Source organism: Equus asinus, chromosome 3, assembly GCF_041296235.1.
Source record: "Equus asinus isolate D_3611 breed Donkey chromosome 3, EquAss-T2T_v2, whole genome shotgun sequence".
NCBI lineage: Eukaryota > Metazoa > Chordata > Mammalia > Perissodactyla > Equidae > Equus > Equus asinus.
Genome location: NC_091792.1, coordinates 29,799,478 through 29,811,272, shown reverse-complemented (window position 1 = coordinate 29,811,272; position 11,795 = coordinate 29,799,478).

The following is an 11,795-nucleotide window of genomic DNA, read 5'->3' as shown; positions in this document are numbered from 1 at the left end:
TAAGGCAATAACTCTGTTCTCTAAGTTTTCCCGGGGATGTAATGACCTCTGGGCAAAAGCCTTCTGCTGGTATCTGTCACAGGTGACAAGAGGAAGGGATGATCTGGAGTCTCAAGGACTACACCACCAGCTGGTCAACAGTCCAAACCCCCCCCCCCCGCTTCAGCCCATTTTCTCTATATAACTGCTTCAAAATTTTGTAGTTTTAAGATATTTCTTTAGGACACTAGTCTGCCATCTTCCCCCTTGCTAGCAAGCTGTAATAAAAGGACCCTTTTTCTCCTCCCACCTTGTCTCTGGACTGTTGGCTTGTCTTTGCAGCGAGTAGAAGGCCCCTCTTGGTGGTTACAGTATATCTCATATGTGGAAGTTAAGATCATAATCCTAACATGAGTCCTGAATTTGAGATCCATGTGAAAATACCAATGTTTGGTTTATAAACATCCCATTTTCTGAGAGAAATCCAGGTTAACAACTTTGGGGAGCCTGGCCACATGGTAATAAGAAGACTTGCTGTCTACACCCACCTTCCATCAGTGGCCATTCACTGCAGGAGAAGCCCAGCTTGAGGCTCAAACCAGACACACTGAAGTTACAGCATGAATCGAATGCCTGATACATAGTAGTCTCTCATTAAATATTTGTTAAATGGATGAATGAATAAAGAAATGTTCCTCTTTTCCTTGTTGGTCATCTTTCTCTATCTCTCTTTTGGAAACTAATTTACAAGAGAAGAAGAAATGAAGTGACTATAAGTGAGAATTTTAATACTCGAGGCAGTAGGAATAGAATCTATATACACTTGATTAAAATACTACATATAAAAGATTTCAAGATACTATGTACCTCTTCCTCTTCTCCTTCTCTAAGGACATACTGAGGATTATAACCCACTCAATCAATTAGGAAACCATGAGTCTATTCTGATATAAATAAATAGTTTGATGTGAAAGGGCATATTTAAATAGTCTCAAAATCTCTCCCCCTCAAAATACTTGAATTATTATTAAAAGAAAAAGGAGTAAGCCACTACCATAATCAAGGGATCAAGTTAACCTCACTAGTAAAGGGATGAATAGAAATTATGTGGCAGTTGATAGAACGCAATGAGAGGAACACATAACACTTCTGTGATATTCTTGCCAAACTCACTGATAATGGAGGAACATTTTACAAAATAACTGCCCTATAATCTTTAAAAGTATCAAGGTCATGAAAGTCAAGTAAAGACTGAGGAATTGTTCCAGGAGACTAAAGCGACATGACAACGAAATGCAATGTATGATTCTAAACTAGATGCTTTTGCTATAATGACATTATCAAAATAACTAGTGAAACTTAAATGCACTTTGAAGATTAGGTGATAGTAATGTATGAATGTCATTTTCTTGATTTTGTCGCTTATATTGTGATTATGAAGGAGAAAGTCCTTGTTTCTAGGAAATACTCACTAAAGTATCCAGAGGTGATGGGGCATTAGATTGGCAACTTACTCTCAAATAATTCACAAAAGAAGAATCCTTCTTAGAGTACTTGCAAATTTTTGGTAGTTGAGATTGTTTCAAAATAAAAATAAAATTGAAACAAGAGATGACTGTGCTGAAGGGTGGCATTTACATCTTACGTCTTATCTCCCCTGCTCGCCACCCTCTGTGCCTTATGCGTCCTATAGCAAAATTTGCCACTTTCTACATTTTATTTTTCTAAAACAACTTTTTTTTTCAAGGAAGATTATTCCTGAGCTAACATCCGCTGCCAATCCTCCTCTTTTTCTGAGGAAGACTGGCCCAGAGCTAACATCTGTGCCCATCTTCCACTACTTTATATATGGTACTCCTGCCACAGCATGGCTTGATGAGCAGTGTGTAGGTCCATGCCTGGGATCCCAACCGGTGAACCCCAGCCCCGAAGCAGAGTGCACAAACTTAATCACTACACCACAGGGCTGGCCCTTTCTAAGACAAATTTTTGCATGCATCACTAAAAATGGAAAAGGCTGTAGTGATGTTTTGATAGCTATCCCTAATCCTAGCACTGGTATTTTCACATCTCAAAATCAGCATTCATGTTAGGATTAGTATCTTACTTCCATATACCAGAAAAACTCTAATGTCAATGTTATTTTTAAGAAAAAACTTATTGCATAAATATAACATGAAAATGTAATAACCTATAATCCCTTCACACTAGTAATACATTTTTCCAAGTTCTCTACCCATCCTAGTCCATATACATAAATTACTTACACATGATTGTAATCACAACATAGATATGATTTTATATTCTACCTTTCCTGTCTGAGCATATCCCAATATTTTTACAAAGCCTCTGGGGCTCTTCTGACCCTCAGATTCTATGATTACATTTTTGAAACAGTGACCTCATGGCATAACTAGGGGACCATAATTCATTATTCAATACCTGCAATGCAGGAACCTTATTGCATCTACCTCATCAGTATAGTGCACTTATGCTGTCTATCTGGTAATTTCTATCCTGATGCACTGTCATTTGACAAAGGCTTTGAAGTCACTGAGACCTGGGTTGGAATTGCACCTCTGCTTTGTACAAGGTACTAAACCTTTCTGAGCCCCAGTTTTCAATCTGAAAAACAGGGATAATAATACGGATCACATGATATTTGTGAGGATTAAATGAGATAATGAATGTGACGCTCTTAGTACAGTGCCTGGTATGTAATAAGTACTGAATAAATGTTTGTTATTATCATTATTCACCTAAGAAATGCATGACTAGTTACTAAAATGTGGGCTTACTCAAATATTTAATTTTGTAACTCTCTTAGTTTTATTTCTGATGAATGATGGGTATTTTTGACACAGTATCAAGTATCCACAGAGTTAACTAGGATTTCTAGAGAAACAAATTGGTTTTCTAATCATCACCAGAATTGAGAAGCCATAGGAAAACTGGAGTGACAACTGATTAATCATCTTTCTTCAACACCTGCTTTAGTTTTTCTGCCTCCCCAAAAAAAGTTAAGAAAATAACCTCTTAAAGCTGTAATCATTGGAACATGACAGAAATATTACACACACAGTTTGCTTATAAAAAAACAATCAGTTAGCTATGAATTTGCCTAATTCCTTTCACAATCAAATGATTACACACATTCTGGAAAAAGGGTAATGTCCCCACTTATAAAACAGACCAATAAAGGAGTTATTGTTTGTGTTAGTAAAAAACATTCTGCAAACACTGTTCTTTGAGAAATTCCTTGAAATATAGGCTGTCACTGGGCAATTGTGTGCTGAATGATCACTAAGTATTTCACAGAGAGGCACTGGCTGAGAAATTTAATGTTTAGGGGCCAATAGTCACTGCCACCTGTGACTGAGTCTCTCAAATTACACATTGATTACATTCTATTTACAGAAATTCTGTTTTTACACTATTTTAAAGCAGAAGAGACAGGAATCCACTGTGTAAGCTGAGTTAGCATGAAGCTCAAGCCATTTAAAATTTCTAAAATAAAAATGGATAAGAAATGTTGAAAAAATCTTCAATTTTTATAAACAAAGCTTTCTAAAATAGTTATCGTGACCTGAGAATAACCCACTAACCTTGCCATTAAGAATGAAAATGAAAGCAAAATATTCACATGGATGAGCAAATAATGGTCGTCTTTTGTCTGCTGGGAAAAGGTAGTGAAGATTCTTAGGAGTGCTAAGAAAGGAAGAAAGTGTTTTAAAATGCAAGCTTTTTCAAACCGCTTTTACTAATGTCATGCTACCAGCGATGAGAGCACCACGCATGTGCACAGCCAAGTATTCTGAGCCAAAGTCATTAAGCTGACAATGAGACGCGTGCGTGGAGAAACGGGGGAACAATGACTAAATGGGGAAGAAAGCCGGTAAGGGCTGAAAAGAGCCGGCTGTTGGCTGTGTGCATCCTGGGAAGTCTGGTGGCAGAAAGACCCAGGTCACTCTAACAGAAGGCCAGCAAAGGAGACGTACTATTCTCCTGGACCATTCATGTGGGCTGCCACTGAGTCTCTTTCGTTTCCCATGTCGAGGGTTGAAAACCAACCCTGAAGTATCTGTGAAAGCAAAACGTCTTTCTGGAGCTTTGACAATAACTCTGGTTCTGTGCTTGGAGTGCATATTATTTCCAGTAGGGTAGCTGATAGCTTTTGGGTCATTTAAAATTTTCATTCCTAGGGTTGAGGAGCACGACTGAAGCTGGTTCATCCAGTCTGTACTGTTCTTTTAGAGTTACCCTCCTGTCTACACTCCAGATTCTCTTTAAAGGCTCAAAGAGAACCTTCAAAGGGTCTCTCAAGGGAACCCCAAGAGTCTCTAAGGAAACCAGGCTCTGACCCTCAAATGTGAACAAGTCAGGCAGGCAGGAGGCCTGTGAGGGGAAGTGTGTCCAAAGCTGATCCAATCCACCTGGGGCCTTTCTGGAATGAAGGTCCCCATGTGGGAAAATAGCTACCTGGCCCCCCTCTCAACAGGATGAAAACCTGGGAAAGGTCAGTATCTCATTAGCTCATGAGCTCAGGTAAATAAATTTCACCCTGACTTCTTGGATCTCCTCTGGAATTTTCTCTAGGAAAAAAAAAATTAGCAAAAATTATGGAGGATTTCATATAAATAACATACAAAATCTTCTCCCTTTTTTTGGTTAATCTAGTGAAGAAGAAAAAACACATTGCTGAAACAAGGCAACTGATGGATGGTTTTGTCTTTTAAAGGAAGAGTCAAAATATTAATACTTATCCTTTGATGAGAAAATTAGAGAACACTCTAGATTACTGAAAACATTTAGATACTGCTCTAACACTCCATTTCTTAAGCTTGTTTATTAAAAATAGTTTTTGCATTATGCTACATCATTTATTTCAGTTAAGTGGATTTCTTCTGATTGAAGATTTTTTCACAGAAGGAGCACTTACAATTTCTAGCAATACATTAGTGATCCAGAGCTATACCACTCTCAGAAGCTACTGAGAAGCAGAGTTAATCTCCTTTTTCTTATTGAATGTCTTATGCTAAGTCTCTACGGCATTTGCTGGGCCAGGGGAGGTATTCTTAATGCCACTGTCCATATTATCTTCAGCTTACAGGAACAGATACTTCATTCGGCCAATGTCATTATCTATACTTACATGGATCCCAAATGCCAATTAAGATTTGCTGAAATTTTCTGCCATTGCTGGTGCAAAGAAGACACTTGTTCAATTTCACTAAAAAACACATTTCTACCATTCTAGAGATGATAATTTTCGACATCCCTAAGGATCCCTGAATAATCTTTTAAATTAACATTCACAACCAAATTCATTGGAGGGTGTAAATTGAGAAGATGTAGGGAGGGCTTCACCATCCCTGACCAGCACACACGGCAGACTCTTGCCCCATCCTTGTGTACTTATTTAATGACACCTCCACTCTGGGGCTCTCATCTGCACAGTATCCTCCCACGAGTTCCAGTGTAACCCGGCAAAGCCATCAACAGCAGCCCAGCCGACATTCAGGAGCATAGTGCTGGCTGCAAACATTGGCTCCATTCACCCTCAGAAAAGAAAGGCCTGCTCCCTTTTCATGGACGAGACTCCTGCGATGGCTCAGTGTGTCTACCAGCTGGGGAGCCACAAGTCTATTTCCTTCTTTAGCCGGTATTATAATGGAGGGTGAGATGAAAAGGAATACAGACTCTTGATACCTTTTACTTGGAGTGCTAACTAATGCAGGGCCTCGTGTCTGATCTTCTGCTTGGCTGAGGGGATGGCAGATGGCCTTCTCAAACCTTTTCAAACCCAGGCTGCTTTCAGCAAGGCGTGAGGGGGGTATTGTTACATTTTCTGTGTAGTGATAGGAAGCAGCACCGAATAAAAGCACACAACAATTGTGCCACTTCTCTGGGAAGCTTATTACAAACTTACAATGAGGGCTAATTGGCTGATGCCAAAAGCAGACGCAGAAGCAGCTTTGAATATTATTCAGGAGAGGTTTTTAGAGAGCAGAGTCAGGAAGGAGGCTGAGGCATAAAGGAGAACAGTGATGGGCAGGACATCCACGAGGAAGGGGTGAGGGCCGGCATGAAGAGGAAAAAGAGGCGCTGTATTATTTTTATCAGAAAAGAATCGTGCTCTTGTTTAAAGAGCTGGTTCACATCCAGCTCCCTCTTCCTCTGCTTGCGCCTCCTTATCAGCCGAACGTCAATAGGCAGTCGTGGCTTATGGAGCAGCGTCCACAGGACACTGCCATTACCATGACAACTGATGCGGACAAATCTTGGAGCCTTTTAAGAAACTTTTGCGTGAGTTCCTTGAAGTGGGTAGAGAAGGAACTAAAATGTTCTGACCGCTTACGGTATGCCAGGACAGTTCAAAAAGCTTCCTTTATTATTTCATTTAATTTTCAAAACAATTCTGAGACATATTCTTATGATCATTTTGCAATAGAGGAAACTGAGGCTCAGAGATGTTAAATAACTTGCTCAGAGTCTAAAAGATTCAAATATAGGCATTTCTGACTCCAAAGTTCAAGCCCTTCCTGCCACACTACCCTGGGCCAATTCTCCAAATGGCCAGGTCCTATCTACTACTGGCATGAAATACTGGTGCTCCATAAATGTTTTCTGAAAACAGAACTAAACTGACCCAGAAATAGAGATACGAAAGAAATTCTAAAGAGTAGAAATAATTTAGAAAAGCTGACCCTAGGAGTCAATTCTCAGCTAGGTAGGCCCTCACCTCAATAAACACACAAACTCAGTCAGAATTCTTTGGCAAATATGTGTTGAGTGTCTATTATGTGCCAGACATTGTGCTAGGTGCCAGAAGTGCAGATATTTTAAAACCCAGGTTCTGTCCTCTAGCAGCTCACAGCCTGTTTGGGTAGGACCCATATACATACAAGTAAAATATGCTGGGAAAAACATAGGTAGAGGCAATCTCAGCGTTCTCAGGAAGAAGAAAGGAAACTTAACTCAGCCTGGAAAGGTCACAGAAGGCTTCCCAGAGGAGATGATGTCTGAGTGGATTCTTAAAGGATGAGTAGGAAGTAGCCAGGCCAGAGAAGGGTGAGTGGTGTTATTCCAGGCATGGAGAGCAGTACGAACAAAGTCCAGAGGCATTAAATGGGCAGTGTGTGCATGAAACCTTAAGTGTTTCCTAGTGAGCCCAAACTATGTGGCAGGAAATGACACTGAAGAGATAGGTGGGGCCAGCAGGAGGGAGATTTTCAATGCCACGCTAAGTGTCTTGGGCTTCATCCAGCAGGGGATGCAAGGCATTGACTGTTCTCTGCTGGGAGAGGAAGTGATATGGTCAGCAGTGGATAGATTTGAAGGGATAAGAACTAAAATAGCAAGAACAGTTGGGAGGTTGATGCTGAGGTTTCTGTGGGAGAGAATGAGGGCCTGATTAGGGGAGTGGTGATAGGGATGGAGAAGGCTAGATTTATTTGAGAAACATTTTCCAAATCAGCCCAACAGGAATCAGTGATTGATTGGATGGTGAAAGATGAGAATGGAACGATGACATATGAATTTCCAGCTTAAGAAATGAGTGGGTGATGGGACCATTCATTAAAATTATGAATCAGGAGTGGGAGCAGGTTTGGAGGGAGGGGTGGGGGAAGATGAGCTCATCTGACACCTGGCACATATCCAGGTGTCTAGCAAGCAGTTGGATTATGAATCAGAAACTCAGAAGTCTAAGACAATGATAAAGATTAAAGAACGAAGTCTAGAAATAGTTTCGTCTGTAGTCACATCTGTCCTGCAGGTGTGTTTTGTTTGGACTTCTGTGATATTGTTTTCAAAATTAGGACTCGGTAAAAAAAAACATGGAAAAATCAGGAAGTGGCACACACACAAAATCTCTATTTCTGGTATCTCTTAAAAATTCTGCTTATTGGCATTTCTGTTCTTCCATGGCAACAGTCAGCTAGAAGTGGCAGGCAGGTCTGCTCTCTGAGCAGGGCACATGCTCTCCAGGGAGCCTCAGTCCTCACCTGGTTTGACCCCCGACCTTGAGGCTCAGGATTGGTTGACATTTTATCATCACAACTGCTTTTCTGCCTTTCTTACAGTAGAGTTAAGAGAAAAGTAAAATTTTCTTGTTCCTTTGTCTCAATCAAAAGTACAAAGTGGGGGCCGGCCTGGCGGTGTAGTGGTTAAGTGCACACACACTGCTTAGCTGGCCCAGGGTTTGCCAGTTCAGATCCTGGGCGTGGACCTACACATCACTCATCAAGCCATGCTGTGGCAGCATCCCACATAGAACAACTAGAATACACACCTATCTACTGAGACTTTGGGGAGAAAAAAAAATTAAAAAAGAGGAAGTTTGGCAAAAGATGTTAGCTCAGGGCAAATCTAAAACAAAGTACAAAATGAAATCTAATCCATGAGGACTGTGTGTTTCAAGGAAAATGGTGAGAAATGAAGAATGTCCCCATATATTTTATATGCAAACAAAGCATGTCTTTGTTGGAAGAATTAAACTTGAGACACCATTGTGAAATAAACCATATTAAGAGCAATCCCTACTCTATTTAAAAGACGCATCATGACTCTCCATTTGTTTGTATCTTCTTTCATTTATTTCATTAGTGTTTTGTAGTTTTCAGTGTACAAGTCTTTAATATTGTCAAAAGGTCCATTATCCCCGAAACAATCTACAGATTCAACACAATTCCTATCAAAATCCCAATGGATTGTTTCCAGAAATAGAAAAAACAATTCTAAAACTCGCATGAAACTACAAGACTCCAAATAGCCAAAACAATCTTGAGGGGAACAAAAAAAGAACAAAGCTAAAGGCATCACACTTCCTGATTTCAGTGTAATAAAAATATATTACAAAGCTACAGTAATTAAACAGTATGGTACTGACATAAAGACAGATGTATAGAGCAATGGAACAAAATAGAGAGCCCAGAAATAAATCCATGCATATATGATCAACTGATCTTTGACAAGGGAGCCAAGAATTACAATGGGGAAAGGACAGTCTCTTCAATAAATGGTGTTGGGAAACTGAATATCCACAAGCAAAAGAATGAATTTGATCCCTTATCTTGCACCACACACAAAAATCAACTCAAGACGGATTAAAGATTTAAAGGTAAGACCAGAAGCGGCAAAACTCCTAGAAGAAAATATAGAGGAAAAGCTTCATAATATTCGTCTTGGCAATAATTTTGTGACTATGAACCAAAAGCACAAGTAACAAAAGCAAAAATAAACAAGCATTCACAAATCATATATCTGATAAGGGGTTAATCTCCAAAATATAAAGAACTCCTAAAACTCAATAACAAAAAACACTAATAACCCAATTAAAAATTGCCAAAGTACTTGAATGGACATTTCAACAAAGAAAACATACAAATGATCAACAGGTATGTGAAAAGATGATCGATGTCATTAATTATCAGGGAAATGCAAATCAAAACTACAATGAGATATCACCTAACACCTGTAGGATAGCTATTATCAAAAAATTAAAAGACAACAAGTGTTGGTGAGCATGTGGAGAAATTGGAACCCTTTACCATATTGGTGGAAATGTAAAATGGTGCAGCTGCTACGGAAAACAGTATGGAGGTTCCCCCAAAAGTTAAACATAGAACTATCACATGACCCAGCAATGCCACTTCTGGATTTTTATCTGAAAGAACTGAAATCAGGATCTTGAAGAGATAGTAGCACTCTCATGTTCGTTCCTGCATTGTTCACAATAGCTAAGATATGGAAACAACCTAAATGCCCACCAACAGATGAATGAGTAAACAAAAATGTGGTACATACATACAACTGAATATTATTCAGACTTAAAAAAGAAAAGAAATCCTGCAATATGCCACAATATGGATGAAACTTGTGGATGTTATACTAAGTGAAATAAGCCAGTCACACAAGGACAAACACTGTATGATTCCATTTATATGAGGTCTCTAAAATAGACTCATAGAAGCAAAGAATAGAGTGACAGTTGCAGGGGCTGGGGTGAGAGGAAAGGGGCACTTGCTAATTAACAGTGTAAAGTTCAGGGATATAAGATGAATAAGTTCCAGAGATCTGATGTACAACACTGTGCCTATAGTTAACAAAACTGTATTGTACACTTAAAAATCTGTTAAGAGGGTAGATCTCATGTTGTGTTCTTACCACATTAAAATAAAATTTTTTAAAAAACTAAAAAAAGATGCACGCTGAGAAACCAAATAAACTGAAAAAAGAATTGGAACTTTAATAGTTCGTTTTGGAAAGTAAAGAAACAAATGATGATATACTTCTTTCCCACAAATACATTGCCTGGCCCCTAAAGTTGTTTGGATTTGCAACCTCTGTTTTAGAGTCACTGGTATTTAGCACGGACAGTGAGAATGGAACTAGGAGTGGATGAGATCATTCAGAGAGTGTGTCTAGAGAGAGAAGAAAAGTAGGCTAAGGGCAGAATCTTGGGGAAACACTTGAGGGAAAGGGTTCCCAAAGGAGCTTGAGGATGACGAGAGAGAGGTTAAAGGAGAACCTGAGAAGTGTGGTAGCATCAGAGCCAGGCAAGCAGAAACACAGGAAGGAAGGAGAGATCAATACCATCACACGTCTTTGCTCTGCACTCTGTGTCTCCCACCCAGAAGGGAGGCCATCAGCTATCATAGAGCTTGGACCAGAGATTCCCAGATTACCTTGGTTCACAGGGCCCTTAAGTCGAACTAATTTTTTTTACAGTGTTCCAAGGCCAAGAGAAATACCAAAGAGTTCCATGAATTAAGTATTTAGGTCCAAACACTTTAATAAGTGTTTATGTTTTTAAAACAGCACATTTGAAAAAATACTGCACCTAAACTGAAAGAAATTTCCACTTCTTTTTAATTTCGTTCTTAAATAAACACAATTACTTACTTAGGGAATGTGTGCACCTCTTAAGCACCTCATAGCTTCTCCAGCCTTCCCAAACTGACACTCTCATTATCTGTTCTACATTGATTCTTTTACACAGAACTTGGTTTTTATCACAGCAACCACAGAAAACCCAGCATCTAAACAAATGTCATTGAAAGAAATATAGCTCGATCTTATGTGAAACTGTGAACAACCTCTAGCCAGTTGTTCTCACAGTGTCTGCTAAAGGTGGAGACGCCCCATGGAGCCTCTGTGGTTTTGCTGCAGTGCCCCAGGGCACCTTGACACACAGTTTGGGAACCGTGGGGTGAAACCGTGGGCTGGTCTAGAATCCTCACTATCATTTACAACCTTGTTTCTATGGCGACATTTGGCCTGAAATCCATACAACTAACCTACAAATGAATTTATGGAGCACACTGGTTTGTGATTGGAATAACTGGTGCCACTGCCAGTTCTCACGGTGCCAGACTAACCGGAAGTAGGATTACCTAAACACAGCCAAAGATAAACCAAAGTTTAACTATCGCCATCAGTCCTCTCCCCAAACAAACCTTTTCCCAGAGTTAGCAAATATTATTTTCTCCTTTCTGCTGTCATCCTCTGAATAAGAAAAGAAACAGTGTCATACGGGCAGGGTGAAAGGAGAAGGCGACTGGGTCTGAAGCAGCCCCACTGGGAATCAGCCCCAGAACATGTGAACCTGACTGTATATTCAGAAGAAAAAGTGAGTTGTCCTTGTATGATAGCCTGATAGCCTCCATATCCAGCCTCAAATACCACACATGGCTAGCCAGTGTGTACCTTGCGCAAGTCACTTAACCTCTCTGGGCCTCCTTTTCACATACATGTGTGTATATATGTGAAATATATATAGTGCTTTTAATGCTTTTATCTTTTAATGCTTTACT